The sequence below is a fragment of the Gadus morhua genome, chromosome 5, assembly GCF_902167405.1.
Source record: "Gadus morhua chromosome 5, gadMor3.0, whole genome shotgun sequence".
NCBI classification, from domain to species: domain Eukaryota; kingdom Metazoa; phylum Chordata; class Actinopteri; order Gadiformes; family Gadidae; genus Gadus; species Gadus morhua.
This window is the reverse complement of record NC_044052.1, coordinates 14836701-14845518: the sequence shown is the minus strand read 5'-3', so window position 1 is coordinate 14845518 and position 8818 is coordinate 14836701. Positions and strand designations below refer to the sequence as shown.

The following is an 8818-nucleotide window of genomic DNA, read 5'->3' as shown; positions in this document are numbered from 1 at the left end:
GACATGGTAACATCACACTATCCTCAGTGCAGCCGCTACCTCCCCTGTTCGTTTGTCCTTATACCCCCGCCCCCCCCCAAAAAACCGCCTACGCCCCTATGTCTTTCTCCGTGATGGTATATATAATTATAAATAAATATGTACCCTTTGATCATAAGACCAGGATGTTACACAAGTGTGTGTATGTATGTGTGTGTGTATGCGTGTGTGTGCGTGTGCGTGTGTGTGTGTGTGTGTGTGTGTGTGTGTGTGTGTGTGTGTGTGTGTGTGTGTGTGTGTGTGTGTGTGTGTGTGTGTGTGTGTTGTGTTTGTTTGTTTGTGTGTGAGAGTGTTTTTGTTTTCGAGTTTGGAAACATTTTCAATAAATTTGAAGGTTTTATTTATTGATTTATTTACATTAACGGTAGCCTATATGTAAGGTTAAAAGGTCCAATTGCCTATCCCTTAAATGTCATCCTAACATTTCAGGCTTCAAGCAGAGCTCCCCCCTTATTTAAGGTAGGCCTACTAGGACGCAAGTGATACGATGCAAACGTAAGGGGATTTATTAATTGTAATAAAACCGTAAGTGGAAAAAGGGTTAGATCCAACGAAAACTAACGAATGTGTGTGTCACTCGAGACTTGCTACCGCCCCATTGTGTGCGTGTGTGTGTGTGTGTGTGTGTGTGTGTGTGTGTGTGTGTGTGTGTGTGTGTGTGTGTGTGTGTGTGTGTGTGTGTGTGTGTGTGTGTGTGTGTGTGTGTGTGTGTGTGTGTGTGTGTGTGTGTGTGTGTGTGTGTGTTCACGCCGTGTGTTCTCGGGAACTCCCCCCAATTCCCCAGTTCCTCGCGCTGCTCATTTTCTCCACGAGCTGTCACCCCCACACAGCTTCAACTGCACAGGAATCCGCGCGTGCTACAGCGAACGTCCATTCCCCGAAACGGAATCTCATCATCGGCTACACTACTATGATCTGATCCGAAAAGCGGCTATTTCACATGACTGATATCTGCAGTGGAGCGGCGTCGTGACTGGAGTTTGAGAGAGAGAGGGAGTAGAGCTGCTAAGAAAATCGGTAAGAGAGTGTCCACTGTGCCTTCTTTTTTAGGGCTAAACTTTACAGTCCGTTTACCTTCTTCTGTGAGAGGCATATTTGAGTCTATGTGTGAAAACAACAAATGTGTGTTTTATTTCCTACAATGCTAAAACGCGGTGTAGGCTATTGGTCAGACTACTACTGAATGCCATCTTGATGTTTTTGACTGGACGCTCATATTGTTATCATCGGAACACACTAGTCAACAACTGTGCGATACTGCGTTCGACTCCCGTGACGGGAGAAGTTTGTCAATTTCATGCATTCATTGTAACGTATTGGGCGTTCATCACGCATTGCCCTGGAATGGTCCTAGGTGGGTTGACTTCACTCGCATGAATGTGTGTCAATGATTTTGCATAGCTGACTTGAAAATGTACAATTTCATATTGTAGTCTACACATGTGTGTGGACTTGTGTGCGTGTGCATGCGTGTGTGTGTGTGTGTGTGTGTGTGTGTGTGTGTGTGTGTGTGTGTGTGTGTGTGTGTGTGTGGTGATACCCTGTCAGATCCTGCGAGGTGGGGGTCAGTCACAGTGTCTCACCTCTGGAATTCTCCGAGAATAGACCACACACACACACACACACACACACACACACACACACACACACACACACACACACACACACACACACACACACACACACACACACACACACACACACACACACACACACACAGAGAGAGAGAGAGGGGACATCTTCGGTCATCTTCGGTCTGGTTAACACCTCAGGTTGGACCAAGATTGCCCTCATGAACAAAACCACTCCAAGTGTGACATTATTTTATTCTGGTATTTCTAACATGACATTTACAGTGAGGGCGTTTTATGAATTGAACTCGAGGAAAAATAAGAAAGTAATACAAGTAATAATTTAAAGCATTTTTCTTAGCCTTGCTGACTGAGTGCATGTTGTTTACATCTATTCCTGGGACTGCATCCTGCCCTAGAGCACTCTATCGGTCAGCTCAGATCCTAGACTCCCTAATGTCCTTCTATAGGGGTGAGCAAAATTGCACTGTAATCTAATGTGATCTAATCTAATATAATCCCCACCAAAAATATCACTTACTAAGAATGAATACATAGTAGTCAGATTAAGGAAGGCACTGTCTGTATCAGTACCTTGCACAGAGGCACTCCCGCCAACAAGTCTGACTATGGTTAAGGGGTGTCATGTACTTTAATAGTGTCATTATGTGGAAGGAATAATAGCCAATCACAAGGTGGGAAAACTACACTATGATCTGATTAGCCAGTTGAGCAGCGCAACCAACGCTGGCGGGCTGTGTGTGTGTGTGTGTGTGTGTGTGTGTGTGTGTGTGTGTGTGTGTGTGTGTGTGTGTGTGTGTGTGTGTGTGTGTGTGTGTGTGTGTGTGTGTGTGTGTGTGTGTGTGTGTGTGTGTGTGTGTGTATGTTTGTCTCAGACAGTGCAATGAGCCCGTAAAGCCGTAACTTGAGACTGACTGGACAGACTGATGCTTGGATGGGCACAAAGACCCCTGTGCCTGAGCTATGGGGAATGTTGATGTTCCAGTGTGTGTGTGTGTGTGTGTCTATGTATGACGATTTGTCTGAGAGAGGGAGTGCACACTTGGCCATGTAACCATGTATGCATTTATGTAGCGGCCCATAAAACACTAGCACACAATCCCACCATACATCACACACCATATATCCTTTTGGCTCCCCCCATCCCCACACGCGCATACACCCTGGCTCCAAGTCCCTGTTGGAATGGGGGGCCCAAATTCACTCAGGGTTTAGGGGCATACCCTTGGGAAAACAATTTTAGGACGTGTTTTGGAACTCTCTCCCTTGCTTCGAAAGTGAAAGAAAGAGGGTTGTATATGTAACAGAATGCCATGCTTTTATGAACAAACGCATGGCTCTGTTTCAGATATTTCATTGTAGTTGACGTAGTATTAAAAGTATTGGTGACATCACTGGGGTCCTTGGTGATTGGCCACCTCAGCGGAGTTTGCAGGCGAAAACCAAGCCCTCCTCCTCGCAGTTAAATACACTACCGTTAGAAGGAGCTTTTGTGTGTGGGCCAACATTCACTTAATGGCTATTAATTCACCTTACCCTGCACCATCAAAGTGATATAGGAAGACACTAGACATTCCCAGAGGAGTTTCCGTATCCTTCTCTCTCTCGTTCCTTCTTGTGCTCCGACAGACAGACAGAGAGGGCGCCAGAGAAATGCAGAGAGAGTGTGAGGGTCATGTAAGGTGGGAAAGAGACACAGGGAGAGAGACAAAGAGAAATGCTCCGTATTTAGGTAGTGATGAGTGGCTAAATAATGTGTATCGTGTGTGTGTGTGTGTGTGTGTGTGTGTGTGTGTGTGTGTGTGTGTGTGTGTGTGTGTGTGTGTGTGTTAATGAGTGACCTGGAGTGCGTAGTGTGTGCATTTGTGTGTCTGCATTCATAGAACTTGTCATGCATTCAAATAGTGGAATATATATGTGTATATGTATATATATATATATATATATATATATATATAAATCAATGTTTTAGTAATCAGGTGTATGGGATAGCGTGTAAGAACTACAGTCAGAATTGCTATAACTATTAAAGCTATTTTCTCCAAATTTAACAGCGAAATTGAGTCCCTCTTGCTCTATAAACAGTTTAGCTACTGTGTTGCTAAGCATGGTCTGTGGGTGTTTTGAGTGGGAGGGTGGCCGGCTCCTGGCTGTTATTCTGTCTTTTATGAGTTGCTTTTTTTGTGTGTTGGCTATTTAGACTATTTTGGAAATATATTCAAGAGAGAATTGTTTTAGTAATTTTCCCTCACAGTAGCGTGTAATTTCACAGATGTTTGTCTTTCCTAGAGGTGTGTTTGTGTTTGTGTGTGTCTGTGTGTCTGTTTGTCTGCGTGCCTGTGTGCGTGCGCTCTTGTTTATGTCTGTATTCACATCTATGTGCGTATTCAATTTGGGCGTCATCCATTTGCCTCCTAGGTGAGTAGGAACAGTGAGTGCCCTAGCAACGGAGCCACACTGCAACACATTACATTCATAATGTGTTCCATTGTAATACGCACTGTGATGGCTCTTATGAGCTTTGTTAAAAATTAAAAAAGAGAATTGTTTCACATCTTGGTTAATTTCCTTTTTATCATTTTAATAATTACAATTTCAGACCCATAAGAACTGTCCCTCATTGTTAGGGATGCACAATGTAATCTTTGTTATGACAAATTCAGCGTACAAAATCAAACATGAGGACTCCCTTGCCCCCGGAAAGACCTTTGTCTATGCATAATCGGCATGCTTTGACACGCTGAAAAAGGAAAACCAACTATCAATGAAACGTCCACAGCCGTTATGTAACAGGCGTGGTCAGCAAGAGTTGGTTCAACATCTCAAGTAGACAAAAACAGACACGCACAAACACACACTCTCTTTTATGTTGAGTCAGAAGGACAACTCCCTGATGATGCCTAAAGTACATCACCTGTGTGTGTGGGTGTATGCCTGTGTGTGTGTGTGTGTGCCGCGTCTAAAAATAGACAAACTGTGTTGTTATGAGGGTGTGGATGGCTAGAAAACGCCACACCAAAAATGTTGGAGAAAAAGTAAATGCCTGTTTTGATTCTTACAACAGAAACTATACAGGTAACCTCAACATTTGCGCATAAACGGCCTGCATAATAACATTAAAGGTTAACTATCGTAAGAAGTCTGGTGTTTTCCTTCACGGCAACATTGTCGGGACTAGAGCTGTAGAAAACCAAAGACCTTGGTTGACTAAAATTCAACCAACTCTTTGACCAATCGATTGGTTGTTTGGTCAAAAATAAATAATAATCTGCACTTCAGCTGTAAATTAATTTATTGTCCACAGTGCACTCTACTCTACCCGGCAGCCTAAATATAACGTAAGTGCTTTGTGGAGGGAATCAGCGGCTTTTGGATCCACTATTTGGCCGAGTCTGACTCGGTCACGACAAAGCTTCAATGTAAAGCGGACCTCACTCCAGAATAGCCCGGGAGCACCCCCCGAGGCAGCCGAAATGATGTCACAGTATGTAAACACACACACACACACACACACACACACACACACGTACACGTGCACACGCACACGCACACATACACACACACAGCAGAGGAATGTGAATGACTGAAACACTAAAAGTACCATGAAGCCCATAAATAAAATAGGGCCTTGTCTGTGTGTCTGTGTGTCTGTGTGTGTGTGGGTGGGTGGTCGTCTCGCATTGCATGACCGCGGCAAGCTTCTAAAAATGAAGATGTCATAGGGAAAGTGTGTGTGTGGAGCCACACAGCAGGGCTGTGTGTGTGTGTGTGTGTGTGTGTGTGTGTGTGTGTGTGTGTGTGTGTGTGTCTGTGTGTGTGTGTGTGTGTGTGTGTGGTTGGTTAGACATCTCAGGTTAGCTGTTAGCCTAAGTCCATGTGCCTCTGACCAGAATGAATTTAACTTGAACTTCCTCTCTCACACTTTCGTTAATATTATTCAGAGGGCAGGAGAGGGTGACGACGTGGTGGTCAGAGAGAGAGATACGACCACAGTCCTTTGACAACATTGTAAAAGCCGCTCCATAGTTCTTTAGTATTTCTTGTATTTAAGGGAAATTACTTAAATATGGGCGGTGACACTGGGAGGAAGGATGAGTAGCGTGGACCCCTTTCTGTTACAACTGACGGGGCTGGAAAGACATCCGTACACAGGAGAATATGAGAAGATCATGGGTTATAATACTGAGCAGGACGGCAGCTACAGAGGAAGGGAGACCAAGCTATTGAGCGTCTAGAGTTCTCAACTGCTCCATTTGTTATTGTTCGTTTGTTCCTTTAACTGTGCAATTATAAAGGTAAATGAAGGGTTACACTAGGAAGCGAAAAAGGGAGGGTTTTGAACGGCAACCTGTATTCATCGTCGCAGAAACTGCCTGCCTGTATTCTGTCCGCGTGAAACAAGCCAAATATATTTGATGTCTCTTACGTAAACGAATCAATCAAATTTTACAATAGACTATAATGCAAACCTTTGGTACAATAAGTGTGTGTGTGTCTGCCATATCTCAGAGTGGATCTGTCAACTACCTGATTTGTTATTATTATCTAGTTCAGCATAGCAGTGTTGACTTGTTTGACAAAGTCTCAAAAATGTTACAATAAAGTCTATGAAATCTACTTAGTGTGTGTGCGCACTCGTCTCGGACACTTTGCTATACACTCAAGAGTTGACATCTCGTTTGAGTGATATGCTTTAATTATATAATTAAAGGTTAATGTCAGGTTTGGCATTATTTTTATTTCTTATGACAACACGACAACCATTCTGTCTAGGGCATAATAATCGACTAAACCTGTAGTCCATCTCTTGCCCCTTTGGACCCCTCGGATGGGGTCCATCCGAGGGGTCCACACTTTTTTCTCTTTTAAAAGTTGGATAGGAATTAGCTTAGTGTTGCTGCTTGGAGGCAGCACCAGCACTGTCCATGCTGTCTGTGAACATGAGCCAATGTGATTAATACCTGGATGCGCCATGCAGAGCGCGGGCATAAGCCAGACTTAATAAACATAAGCAATGGAAATCCAACCCCTGGTGTGTACTAAAAAGAGGGAGAGAGAGAGAGGGAGGGAGAGAGAGTGAAATTAGGGGAGTGAGTCAGTGTTGAAAGTTGGAAACTTTGGACTGAAGATCTCCCATGATCCTCTGCTTCTCATTGACTGTCTCCATTGTGGCTGTGATACTGAGTGCTGATTGGTTGCTTGGCTGTGACTGTCCCCAGCTCACATCCGTGGGCTCTGGAATGTATGTGTGTATGTGTTTGTCTGCACTTGTGTGTAACGAGTAAATTGCTATCCATTGAATGCCTGATTGAAATCTGTTGTCAACAGAAGCTGTCTTTGTCCGCACGCACGCACACATGCACGCACGCACACAACACATACTCTTTCCAAGCAAGTTAGCGTGAGGGGAAAAGAGAAAATAAGGGAAAGAGAAAGCCGACAAAAGAAAGAAAAAAGAAAGGGAAAAACTTCAGAGAAAGAATCCATTATGTCGTGGTTCTGGTCTGCTCGTCATTGGCGTTGGGTCAGTAGGGAATGAGACAATCCCCGCCCGAGGCTAAAAATATTTTACAGTTGCCTTTCTGTGCGTCACTCTCCAAACTCAGCTCATTACCTTTCTTTGCTGTTGTTAAATCTTTTTTTCGTACATGCGACCACAGGCAGACCAGTTTCAGCATACGACCCACCGCCGTTTCCTCGTTTTTTTTTATCCCCCTTAAACGAGTTCCAACATCGGAAAACGTCGTTAAAAATAGATCTGGATGGGAAGAGAGAGAGAGAGAGAGAGAGAGAGAGAGAGAGAGAGAGAGAGAGAGAGAGAGAGAGAGAGAGAGAGAGAGAGAGAGAGAGAGAGAGAGAGAGAGAGAGAGAGAGAGAGAGAGAGAGAGAGAGAGAGAGAGAGAGAGAGAGAGAGAGAGAGAGAGAGAGCTGTTCAGCAGACGGGCAGAACGCCGGCTTTTATTGGTCAGTGCGGCCAGACCATGCGTCTCACTCCCTGACCACAGACGGAATGGCAGGCAGAGGCGGTGGTGGGGGAAGTGTAGGGGAATGACAGGAGGGGAGGGGAGGCTAACGACCAGACGGGAGGACGGGGGGGGATATGAGCGGGGGAGGAGATGGAGGTAGGGGAGGGGAGTGTAGGGGACATGATAGGAGGTGAGATGATGGGAGGGAAAGCGACAAGAGAGGAGGAAAGTGGAGTGAGGAAGTGAGGGAGGGAATCGCACAAATCAAGCAGGAAATGCCAGCTTAAGGCGGACGCTTTATGAAATTGTTGAAGTTGCATGAAGTTTGCCATGGTAGGTCGGACACAAGTTGGGCTGCGTTATGCCTTTACAACGAGACGAGAGAAGGAGCCAGGAGATGATAAATGAGGGAAGGGAGAAAGAGGAGAAGAGGAGAAAAGGGTAGAGAGGAGGGTACCCCGAAATAAATGTTTTCCAACCCTGTACCCACTAACCATTAATCAGTCTCTCCTTCTATCTCCCTGTCCACCCCTCACTCTCTGCCTGTTTGAATCCATTCAACGTTTGTTAATACAGTAAGATCCCTTTGACATTGCCAAGGGATAAGTGCTTCTCTCTCTCCTTTTAACCGGTCATCGCTCTCTATTTTCTCGCTCTCTTTCTTCGGCAGCTCTGCTCTTGAATGTTCAGCCTCTGCCTCCCCTTTGGCTCCACCTGCAAATCATTCTCTAATCGCTCTCGCTCTCTTTCTGTTTCTCGCTCTCTCTAACTCTCTAGGTCTCACTCTTTCTCCCTCTCTCTCATATTCTTTCTGTGTCTCTCTAGGTTTTTTCTCTTCCTCTCTATCTCTCAGACTCTCTCTCTCTCTCTACTCACTCACACACACACACACATGCACTCTACTGAATCACTCACTCTCTCCCTGGTTGTGTAATGTGACAGCTCTTATCTCCATCAGTAAACACAATTCAAATTCCAGTTTTCCACCGACTCCCTTTTAAATGCCATGTTCCACATACAGACACATACACACGCATTCACACATTTTGAGGTCAAACACACACACACACACACACACACACACACACACACACACACACACACACACACACACACACACACACACACACACACACACACACACACACACACACACACACACACACGAAATGCGCACGCATGGGCATACAAGTGTATCAACTCAAACCCATGCATGCACAG

General features: G+C 44.9%; 1 protein-coding gene across 1 annotated transcript in view; it reads left to right on the top strand.

Moving 5' to 3' along the window:
* Nucleotides 1–782: 782 nt before the first annotated feature.
* ppp2r3a (protein phosphatase 2, regulatory subunit B'', alpha) overlaps nt 783–8818 on the top strand; it is a 57900-nt gene continuing 49864 nt past the window's right edge. Inside the window, exon 1 of the mRNA XM_030356183.1 lies at nt 783–1056. The gene's annotated coding sequence lies outside the window, so the exon portion shown is untranslated. The remainder of the gene's footprint in view (nt 1057–8818) is intronic.